Below are 12,692 nucleotides of genomic sequence, written 5' to 3' on the forward strand. Positions count from 1 at the left end.
TGACAGTGAAAGCCCTTGTTTGGCATCCTCTTTTCACAATTTGTAATAATTAGTAGTACAGAAAAATTTGTTCCTTGCATGTCTGTACAATAAATAAAAGTTCCTGTCTGGATGGATCCAGCAGCCAGCACCTTATTACTAGTAGAGTGGGAGTTCATTTTAGTTGCAATGCTGGCCACAAAGAGTTCATCTTCCAGCAACAACAGAGAGGAGATGGGTGCAGTCAACTGACAGGAAAATACAGTATTGGTCTCTATTCCCATCTCTTCCCTGACTATCCTATATGGGTGATGATGGGATAGGTGGAGTAATTTGGGCAGCTCAGACACAGTTCAGTATAGTATGGTGTTACCGAGTGGCTAAACTCATTCTAATCTGTATTTAAGTCCCTACTCTACTTTCATGGAAAAATGCTTCCAAAACATCTGTGTGGTTTGCAAATATTTGAGGATTTGGTTGCTACATTTGTCACATGTAAAGGTAGCCATACTTTTATAGCTTGCCACCTGATGTGACAGTAAGTAGGAGATGGCAGACAGTGGCTGATAAATAGTGATAGATAGTGGGTGATAGTAAGTAGCAGAGAGTGGGTGATGGCTAGCAGCAGATGGTGGGTGACAGGTAGTGGCAGATAGTGGGAAATGGCTTGCGGCAGAGAGTGGGTGACAGTGGGTGATAGCCATACTTTTATAGCTTGCCACCTGATGTGACAGTAAGTAGGAGATGGCTTGTGGCAGAGAGTGGGTGATAAATAGTGACATATAATGGATGATGTAAGCAGCAGAGAGTGGGTGATGGCTAGCAGCAGATGGTGGGTGACAGGTAGTGGGCTGATGGCAAGTGGCAGACAGTGGACGATGGGTAGCTGCAGATTGTAGACAACGTGTAACGGCAAATAGTGGGTGATGGCTAGCAGCAGATAGTGAGTGATGGCTTACTGTACCCTGACATTAATTCATACCTTGCACTTTGTCTTAATATAACCTCTTCCATCTGTTTTACTTAACATATCGTAACTTTCATATTCTTTTCTACACCCCAAACCCTAAACTTAACCCTGTACCATACTATACCACCATTCCCATGACATTTATCCTGAGCTTAAAGAGAACCCGAACTGAAAATAAAATGTCAAAATAGCCATACACAGGTCATGCTTACCTGCTGTGTAGTCTACTCCTCAATCTCTTTCTCCTCTTCCACGTCCCGTTTGCCCACTGTGATCAATGGAATTCTCCATCCTTCATTTTAAAAATGGCCATTACCCATAACAGCTTCCTGATCAGCATACTGTTAAACTGTAATATCACCCACTTGAGCCATAGGAAAACATGGACATTACCTTGCACATTCAGTTGTAACTGACAGCTGCTGATATATAACTGACAGCAACTGGTATATTTCAGTTCTGACAAAATATTGTCAGAACTGGAAGGAATCACTGTAAGAAGAAAATGGTGAGCTTTTGAGAGGAACTGACAGTGAGGTTAGTATGTAATATTCATTTGCAGGTACATCAATCATGTGTTTATTTTAAATAATTTTACTCGTTACAGGTTCCCTTTAACTCAAATCTTAATCCTGTCAATTCTGACCTACAACAAACTCCAGAGTAAAATCCTTTTTTTTTTGTTACACTTAAAGGGAATGTCCAAGCAAAATAAAAAAATTAGTTTCACTTACCTGGGGCTTCTACCAGCCCCAGGCAGCCATCCTGTGCCCTCGTAGTCACTCACTGCTGCTCCAGTCCCCCGCTGGCAGCTTGGCGACCTCGGAGGTCGGCGGGCCGCATTGCGTACGTTTTTATGCATTCCCGCTAGTGCAGGAACATTAACACATGCATTTTTACGCATTACTGGTTCTATGCGTAAAAATTTACGCATTAAACCAGTAACGCGTAAAAATGTATGTGTTAATGTTCCTGCACTGGCGGGAATGCGTAAAAATGTACGCAATGCGTCCCGCCGACCTCCGAGGTCGGCAAGCTGCCAGCGGGGGACTGGAGCAGCAGTGAGTGACTACGAGGGCACAGGATGGCTGCCTGGGGCTGGTAGAAGACCCAGGTAAGTGAAACTCATTTTTTTATTTTGCTTGAACCTTCCCTTTAAAAGAAAAATGATTTTTCTTCCGTTCCCAGCTATGAGAGGGAATGTATTTGCCTATTCTATTAGGTCCTGGGCATTGGGGTCAATGGCTTCTCTACAAGACTCAAATGTCAGAACTTTTAGTGCACATAGCCACTATCATCTCTGCTTTCTCCTCTGTGCGGTGGAAATGGGTGGTCCATACCCACCATCTTATGGACCAGAACCTCGAAGGAGAAGTAATCACTGGTACAATTATATGGTATCCCCAAAATGACTTGTTGAAATACCAGGAAGAGAGGAAGGTTTGAGTTGAGTAAAGCCTTGACTTGCTGTAGACAGGGAGATCCATGGTCAGTACAGCAATAAGTCACTATATACATTTTAAAGGACAATTGAAGTGAGAGGGATATGGAGGCTGCCGTATTTATTTCCTTTTAGGCTTCTTGCACACCAAGACGTTGCATTAGGTGGCACGTTAAGGTCGCATAACGTGCACCTAACACAACGTATGGTGCTGCAAGAGCCGACGGTAGTGTGAGCCGCGTTAGGCGGCTCGAGTCCTATAATGTCTCCCAGAGTGGCGCTGATTGGCCAGCGGGACCACGTGATGCGGAGCGAGACACTCCGCATCACGTGGTCCCGCCGGCCAATCAGCGCCCGCCAGTGCAGTGAATATTAAGTAGCCATGTGCGCGGCTACTGTAGCTGGCTCTCCCCGCCTCCTCTCCGCCCCCCACTGCGCATGTGCAAACAGTCTAACGCGGCTATAGCCGCTCCAACGCCGTAGCATGCTGCACTTTGCACAGAACGTGCAGCGTTACATTGTGTGAACAGCCCACTTGTGTTACATTGCTGTGCGTTGGGGGAGTGTTACAGGCGCACTAACGTGCGCCTGTAACGTCTTGGTGTGTAAGCAGCCTTAAACAATGCCAGTTGCCTGGCAGCCCTGCTGATCTATTTGGTGGCAGAAGTGTCTGAATAACACCAGAAATAAGCATGCAGCTAATGTTGTCAGATCTGACAATAATGTCAGAAACACCTGATCTGCTGCATGCTTGTTCAGGGTCTATGGCTAAAGAAGCATTAGGAGGTAGAGGATCAGCAGGACAGCCAGGCAACTGGCATTGTTTAAAAGGAAATAAATATGGCAGCCTCCATATCCCTCTCACTTCAGTTTTCCTTTAAAATATATATAGTGAAGTGAAGTAAGGGAGAAGTGACAGCTGGGACAGCCAGCACACTTGCGGTGCGGTTCAGTGGGGGTTTGTAGGTTCATGGAGGGCAGAGTCTAGGGTGCCCAGACATCTGTGCCTATAGGCTCCTATGAGGTAAATCCGGGCCTGATAGAAACAGTCATTACAGTACATGTGAATGGTCACCAGGGGGTGCCAGAGCTGCAGGCCACACAGACGCTCTGCTCTGATGAATCTAATGCTAGGTACACACTATGAGATTTTCTGGCAGATTTATTGTCAGATCGATTATTTCCAACATGTCTGATTTCCGATCGATTTCTGACTGTTTTCCATTCACTTCTAACAGAAATCGATCGGAAAGTGATTGGAAATCAGTTCAGACATGTTGGAAATAATTGATCTGACAGTAAATCTGCCAGAAAATGTTTTAGTGTGTACCTAGCATAACAGAGAGGAATTAACAATTTCTCAATATCATATTTCATTTAATTATTCAACATCAGGAGAAAAAGCATCCGAGGGCACCAGATAAAGAAGCTTCATTTATTCCAGGAGTGTTACATGAAGACTATGCAGATGTTATTTCAATGATACATCACCGCTCCAGGGTAGCTGGCAGTTAAGGTGGACCCAAATTAAAAATACAAGATTTCAGAAATAAAATCTATTTTCTAAATTATAATAATAAATAGCAACCTTTTTTCAGCTGCATGATGACACATATAAAATATTTTACATTTATTGGAGGAACCCCCCCTTCCTTTCATATTGCCGGGACAGAATCCGGCAAACTGGTGGAGTAGGTGGTGTCCGGCATGGAGGAATTGCTAATGGCTGCCACCTGTATAACCCTAGTAATGAAAAGAGAAGGGTGAAAAGCATGCACTGAAATGCTCATAGGCTTGAAGGAGTGTTTATTTATCATTGTATGTTTCAGAGTGGTGCAACTAAATATTTTGAATTAAAAACATTTTTGGTTTGGGTCCACTTTAACAGAGATGATGGTATTGTCGACAATTGTTTCGCGCTTACCAGCGCTTTATCTTAGACGAAACTCTTTTAATAAATGGATTTATTGTGCCTAAAGCCACTATAGGTGAGTATATTAAAGATCACATACCTGATTATATCCATTTCTAAATGGAGAATTTCTTGCTTGGAAATGGAAGAGGTTTCCCCCACTGAGGAATGACATGGAACATGGTAGAAGAGAGAACGTATACATGTTACAGTACAGGATAGATATTATACTTTCTGCAGGCTGATTATTCAAGAAAGGGCAAAGAAAACTGGAGCAACCAATCACAAGCCCTCTGTGTATACGCAGAAGGTAGGATTGAAGAATATCATCAAAAAAATTGATGCTAAGAAATTTTCTTTAAGGCAGGGAACACACTTGACTTTCAGTTTTCCGCGCACGTTTTTCTGCATACTTTTTCTGCACACCAAGTATGTTTCTATGCAGGAAAACGCGCGTGTTTTTTCACAGCAGCTGATGTAAATGATAGAGGAAACTGCCAAAATGTGCAGAATCAGGATGCAGAATGTCAGGTTTTTTTCTGCGTGCGAACAACACAGTTAGTGTGCACTAGCACATTAATTAACATGAGTTCTCAGTTTTTCTTTGCAGAAAACGCGCACGAAAACAGTCAAGTGTGTTCCCTGCCTAAATGACTACTGTAGGGGTGTAGGGGGGAAAAGAGTTCAACTTACCCGGGGCTTCTAATGGTCCCGTGCAGACGTCCTGTTCTGGAATTTCCGAGTTGAAAGTCCGACAACCACTGTGCCTGCGTCACGTGGCCGCAACCTCACTCCCGCTGACGTCACCAGGAGTGTATTGCCCAGTACTTGCCCTGCGCAGTACGCTCCTGGTGACGTCAGCGGGAGCAAGGACATGGTCGCGCAGGCGCAGTGGTTTCTGCCTTTAAAGTCGGAAATTCCACAGGTGAACCGGAGGCGTAACCGGTGCATCGGTGACTGGCTGTGCGAGCACATGACGTCTGCGGGGGACCATTAGAAGCCCCGGGTAAGTTTAACTTTTTCCCCCCTACACCCCTACAGTAGTCCTTTAAAGACAAAGGCATTAATGACCACCTTGTACCACAGCCTCAGTGCCAGCTGGGTTCCCTTTCCATCCTCTATCCAGTCACTCATCTTCTTAAATATCCCCTCTCCAAGAAGCTGACTGAACTTGAAGGTCTCCAGAGTCATAGACTTGTGAGTGCTGTCCATGGTGCTGGCAGGTGGATCTCACATTCTTCTACAGAGAAGAAGTCATACCCTATAGCCACATTAATCCATGCCATGCACTGATAAAGACCAACCAGTCTGGGCCGAGCCCTGTGAGATTTCATTGGCTATACTCATTTCTCAGAGCCCTTGTTGCCATTTATTACATCCCTTGCCTTAAAGCCGCTTGTCCCTTGCCATCTCCCTGTGTGGCTCCGGGCCCTGGCAATACCTCCAGAAAGGCTGGCCAACTCACGATTCATCTCACATGCGCGACCCGGCCAGGTGTACTCCCCCATCACACTCCCATCCCTGGGAGCAATCTGCGCCTGCGCAGTAGTACTCCAAGGGACGGGAGCGCGACGTGGAAGCGCGCCTGACCGGGCCATGCATGCGCAATGAAGCACGACTCGGCCAAGCTTTCTGGAGGAATTGCCGGGGACTAGAGACGGCGAGGGACGAGCGGCTTTAAGGGGGTTTAAGGAAGTATGGAACCTAAGACGCTTTTAGTCTCAGGTTTCCTTTAACCACTTCAGCCTACAGGTGTTTTCCCCTCAAGGACGGAAGCAATTTTCCTGTCAAAGCTCCTCCCATTAATTCGCCAATAACTTAATCACTACGGATCATACGTAAATGATCTATATCTTGTTGTTTTTGCCACAAAGCTTTTTGGAGGGGATACTTGTTTTCAGTAATTACTTTATTTTCTATGCATTGCTACTATAAATGTAATCCACACATTTTATTTGCCTGTTAGTCCCGGTCATCACAACATTTAAATGATGTTCCTAGTACAATGTATGGCGACAATATATTAATTAGAAATAAAGGTGTCTTTTTTCTGTCTTGTGTTTTTTTTTTTAGTTATCCGGGGAATCATTGCAAGCCCTTATTTGCTAACATAACAGTAATATAACCTCAAAATATACATATTAAAAAGGCTAAGTCCCTAAGTCAACTGTCTTTGTAGTTTTTTCTAAACGGTTTGTATTTTTCTTAATTGTCTTTGTTTGGTAACTGGGGGGTGGCTCCTGACCCTGTCATCAATGTAAGCCAGTGGGATTAGCTCACAGTGATCACGTGGTCAGGAGCCAATGAAATCGGCTCACAGAACTCTGCCGTCATACTGCGCAGGGCAAGTGAGCTGCGGCAGAGGCAGATCAGCGGGATCGCGCAGCAGCAATGTTGAAATCTACGTCCTGCAATAATTTCAATAGGGAAATATGGGAAAAAAACTATCCTTCACGGTGTTCCAGCACAATAATATAAACCATAATCAATTACAAGGATATATAACATTAAAAAAATGACCATGAACTTTCTTCTTTTTTAATGTGCAAAAAGTGTACAAGTGTGCAAAATTTTTAAATGCAACAATTCATCCATACTCAGGTGGTCAACAGGTCCCAGGCTGTCCTGCTTTCATGCGGCTACCTTGTTTGGCATCTGTTTGGTGGTTTGTCCGGGCTTTATCATTGTTCCGATGTTTATTAACCACTATTGTCAGTATATGATATTCAGATACACTTTGTATTTATAAAGGCCTGAAAAAGAGTCATTTCCACTCAAAACAAGTCGACGTTGTCGCCTGCCTTGAATATTTATTCTCCACTTGTATTGCATTAAATGTCTATGGATGAATTGTTACATAGTTACATAGGTATTTGGGTTGAAAAAAGGCATACGTCCATCGAGTTTAACCAGAGAGATTGAAGAATTTTGTACACTTGTACAATTTTTGCACATTAAAAAAGAAGAAAGTTCATGGTCATTTTTGCTGGTTTCCTGACAATTTTTTTAAACTTTATATATCCTTGTAATTGATTATGAAATCTACGTCCTGTCAGAAATAAGCGGCCACAAACAGGACATAAGATCAGGGCAGCCATCAGGGGGGACAACTGACACTGCAGTGAGGGGCCCAGGGCTTCTCAGGGCCCTGGCCCCCCCAAAGCACTGGAAGGGCCGCATGTGCTGGCTGCGGGCCACTAACCAGTACAAGAGTGACATCAGCACTTGAACATGGGGAGCAGATGATTGAGCCCGCTACTGTGGACTTTCTATACTGGGGCACCACCTATACCTAGCTACCTATACTGGGGCACCTCCTATACTTGGCTGCCTTTACTGAGGCCACCACCTGTACCTGGCTACCTATACTGGGGCACCACCTATACTTGGCTACTTATACTGGTATGCCTATAAATTGCTACCTATACTGGGGGCACATGTACCTGGCTAACCTATACTGGTGCACCACCCATACCAGGCTACCTATACTGGGGGCAACTATACCAGGCTACCTATACCGAGGCACCACCTATAGTTGAATACCTATACTGGGGCACATGTATCTTGCTGGCCTTTACTGGGGCACGAGCTATACCAGGCTACCTATACTGGGGGCATCTACACCAGGCTACCTATGCTGGGGCACCAACTATAGCTGGCTACTTATACTGGGGGAACCAAAACTGGGGGCACCTATGCCTGGATACCTACACTGGGGGCACCTATACCTGGCTAGCGCAGGGGGGCGAGCTGAGACAAAAGGGGACAAGATGGTAACATGGGGATAAAAGAGGCACAGGGGGAACAGAGGCAGACAAAAGAAGCACAGGGAGAAAAGAGATGAGATGGGAAGATGTGGTCACACAGGACACAAAAGAGGCACAAACTGAGGTGAGACAGAGAGGGACAAAAGAGGCACAGGAAGAAAAGAGATGAGACGGGAACATGAGGTCACACAGAGGGACACAAAAGAAGCACAAACTGAGGTGAGACAGAGAGGGACAAAAGAAGCACAGGAAGAAAAGAGGGGGACAAAAGAGAATGGATAAAGGATAGGAACAGACCTACAAGTTCCAATCTCATTTGTTAAATGGGGACTACCTGTATTTTGTTAGTATTTGGCCCCACCCACAACATGCCATGGTCACGCCCACTTTTTGCCGCATCACGCTGTGCATGCCTCTTTCTTCAGTGTCGGGGCCATGCATATTTTTTGCCGCAGCGCACTTCGTGCATGGTCATGGGGGTGGGATGGCTAGTGGGCAGGCACACTTTAAGCTATGTGCCCGCCCTTGCATGGGTGTGTTTTAATTGTATTCATATGTATGGTTGTTGCACAAGTATTCTGTAAGCACTTGAAAAAGACCAGCCAGGTCAAAACGTTGTGCTCTAGCACTGTGTTATTCGCAAAATAAATTTGGCCCTTTGGCCTGAAAATCCAGGTAGAGACCCAGTCTTTTTTCTAGTGGGCAGGCACAGCAACCAGTGGTTGAGCCCAGGGAGGGAGGGGGGGGGGGGGTGTCAGGCCTGATGATGTGTAAGGGGCACCAAAATTTCTGATGGCGGCCCTGCGTAAATTTCAACTAGCGTTTCGGAAATGGTTAAAAAAAGTTGTTTAACAACAAAAATTGTTAAGGTAAAGAACACAGTACATGGTTCTGATCCAGTTATGTACCATGCCTGAAGAAGAAACTTATAGGGAGTATCCAGGCAGCTAAAAAAATGACATTTACTTACCCGGTATATGTAAAAAAGAGAGAGAACCGAGAGCCTAATATAGTGTAGTGGGTACTGATAATTGGGTAATAAATTAGAGTACAACGATATACTCACAATCCAGGGTTACCTCCAGGCAACCACTGTAAAGGCAGGTGAGGAGATTATCCTGTCCTCACTTAGGGTTAAGAAGTAGCTCTCTGTAGGCAAGAAGAAAGAAAGGGGTATCCCCCTCCACCAGGGGTGGATATTATATAACGTAATAGAGGACGGAGTCGCCAAAAGGATAAAATCAATTATTAAAAAGTTTAAAAATGCTTAGGAGGCAGTGGTGGACTTACCTCCTGCAAGCAGACACAATAAGCTGTGTATTCAAAACAAAGTAGATTTATTGATACACTCCAGGGGATGATCGCAATGCGTTTCGCAGGTTTAAACCCGCTTCATCAGGCAATAGACAGTAGGATTACACAACAGCAGTCCGTCCAAGTAATACCTGATGAGGCGCCAGGTGTTACTTGGACGGACTGCTGTTGTGTACTCCTACTGTCTATTGCCTGATGAAGCGGGTTTAAACCTGTGAAACGCGTTGCGATCATCCCCTGGAGTGTATCAATAAATCTACCTTGTTTTGAATGCACAGCTTATTGTGTCTGCTTGCAGGAGGTAAGTCCACCACTGCCTCCTAAGCATTTTTAAACTTTTTAATAATTGATTTTATCCTTTTAGCGCCTCTGTCCTCTATTACTTTATTTACTTACCCGGGGCTTCCTCCAGCCCCTTGCAGCCAACATGTCCTTCGCAGCAGCTCCGCTCTCAGCCGCCGGCTCAGGGTCCCTGCCGGTGCAGAGGCTGACCTTGTGAGGTCGTCCTCTACTGTGCTGCGCGAGCCCTGCTGTCAATAACTTGCACGCGGTGTGAGGTTGCGCAGGCGCAGTAGTTCTTCACTTAACACCACGTGCGAGTGATTGACAGGCGCAGTACGACCTTGTGAGGTTGGCCTTTGCACCGGCGGGGACCCCGGGCCGGTGACTGGGAGCAGGCGCTGCTGCTGGAGGAAGCCCCGGGTAAGTAAATGTATTTTTTTAACTGCCTGGACATTCCCTTTAAAGTTTTAAATGTTTGCAAAGAAATCTTGTACAGTTAGTCATGAAAGGCTTCACCTAAACATTTTGAATCTTCGAATTCCCACTGTGTTTCAGGGCCGTTGTGCCGTGGTTTCAGAATAATTGCAACAGAGATTTAGGATTAAGGCCTTGTTGACATCATGACACGCTTTTGTGCGCATTTGGAAGCGCTTATGATGTGCGACACGCAAGCACGGCAAAAGGGCATAGACAGCCCTTCTGCTGTTCAAATCATAAGCACTGCGCAGCAGTACAGTGCGCTATGATGCGCTTGCATACTGCTGCATGCGTTCTGTCTGCAAGCGCAGCGCTGAACCACTCACTGTAATTAATGGGATCATCAGCGCAGTGCATAGTGACACAGATGGCCTGTTATCGTACATGTTGCGTTCTAATCGCACAGCCATCTGCAAGTCATGGTGTGAACGGGGCCTAAGTCTTCAAATTCTCCATAACTTACACTGGAACACTTACAAATGAAATACATCGAGGCCATGCTTGATGCACTGCAGCTCTTGCATTGTCATGACGGGACCAGCTGCATTACAACACGTTAATTTATTTATTGTATTTATAAAGCGCCAACATATTACGCAGCGTTGGACATTTAGGTTACAGACAATATTTAGGGGTGACATACAGCAATAGGACATTACAGGAATACAAGAAAACCAGATCACGCAGCACAGTATGAGTACAAGGTAATGCTTAGTCACTGGATGGGAGCATGGAGATTAGGCAAGTCGAGTTCACTCAGATGGTTGTACGGTAATGGAGGTGCATGAGTCCATCAGTTACTAGGACATTTGGCAGCCCACCTGGGACATTAGCTAGGACATACAGTATTTGTGACTATAATTCTTGGACATGTCCCATGTAGACTTGGACGTCTGGTCACTGTATCTTTACCCACTTTCATTACAAACAGAAAGTAAGGAGAAATATCACAAGTGAGGACACAGATGACAATAACATCTAAAAAGAGTTCATATTAGGTTTCATAAGTGTTTCAGAAGTAAACATAAAATGCATACCTCCCAACTTTTTGATATAAGAAAGAGGGGCACTAAAGCCCTGCCTCTGCCACACCCCTAATCACACCCCAGACACACCCCTAATCACGCATACCATAAGATTTCATAAGAAAAATATATTGTTTTGCAATTCAAACAACACTGGTCTTTTCTTTTCTGGTCCATTATCCTTCATATTAGCATTTGAAAATAAGAACTAGCATGAGAATAAAGTTTAGAGTCAATTAAACACATCTTTCAGTAGATAAAATACATATATTTACACAGATCTGTACATCAGTCCTGAAAGAGGAACAAATGAGGAGGAAAGAGGGACAGAGGGACAGGGTCCCTAAAGAGGGACTGTCTCTTCAAAAGAGGGATAGTTGGGAGCTATGACTTAAATACCAGCGGTCTCTGCCCCCTTGAGGACAAGAGACCGCTGGTACAGAAACGACGGCAACCCATTGAATCGCCACATATACCCACCGCTTGCCGGCATCCTTAGGACATCCACTCTGCCGTCTCTATGATGGCAGAGTCATGTGAGCCGGTCAGGAGCTGCTTTCATTGGCTCCTGACCGCAGAGGCGTAGCTAGGGCTTTCAGCGCCCGGGGACAAAGACTATTAATGGGCCCCCTAAGGTGAAGGGGCGTGGCCACATATTAAATGTGGGCGTGGTTATGGGTGGAGCCAAATGTACAGGAAGTTAGCAGGCTCACGCTCACCCACTCTCCCTCAGTCTGTACCTTCCAGCATGTTCCAAGACAAATTGAGCAATCATGAGCCCCCCCCCCCCCCCCAATCAAGACAAATTGAGCAATCATGAGGCCCCCAACAAGACAAATTCAGCATTCATGAGGCCCCCAACAAGACAAATTCAGCGATCTTGTGACCCCCAACAAATCATGAGGCCCCCAACAAGACAAATTCAGTAACCATGAGGCCCCCAACAAGACAAATTCAGCAGTCATGAGGCACATAAATAGACAGCTTTTCACATCAATAGGCAGACCCTTAATATGGTAGACACCTCTCACCTGGCAGCAGTTCCCCAAAATACACTCAATCTGACAGCAGTGGTTCCCCAAAAATAGGTAGCACCAGGTCTATAGGTGTCCCCAGAATAGGTGGTCAGCAGTATAGATGTCCCCAGAATAGGTGGCCAGCGGTATAGATGTCCCCAGAATATGTGGCCAGCGGTATAGATGTCCCCAGAATAGGTGGCCAGCGGTATAGATGTCCCCAGAACTGGTAGACAGGGGTAGAGATGTCCACAGAACAGGTAGCCAGGGGTATATGTGCCCAGTATATGTAACCAGGGGTATATGTGCACAGTATATGTAGTCAGGGGGTATATGTGCCCAGTATATGTGTAGCCAGGGGGTATATGTGACCGGTATATGGGTAGCCAGGGGGTATATGTGCCCGGTATATGGGTAGCCAGGGGGTATATGTGCCCGGTATATGGGTAGCCAGGGGGTATATGTGCCCGGTATATGGGTAGCCAGGGGGTATATGTGCCCGGTATATG

Source organism: Hyperolius riggenbachi, chromosome 2 (genome assembly GCF_040937935.1).
Source record: "Hyperolius riggenbachi isolate aHypRig1 chromosome 2, aHypRig1.pri, whole genome shotgun sequence".
Classification (NCBI taxonomy): domain Eukaryota; kingdom Metazoa; phylum Chordata; class Amphibia; order Anura; family Hyperoliidae; genus Hyperolius; species Hyperolius riggenbachi.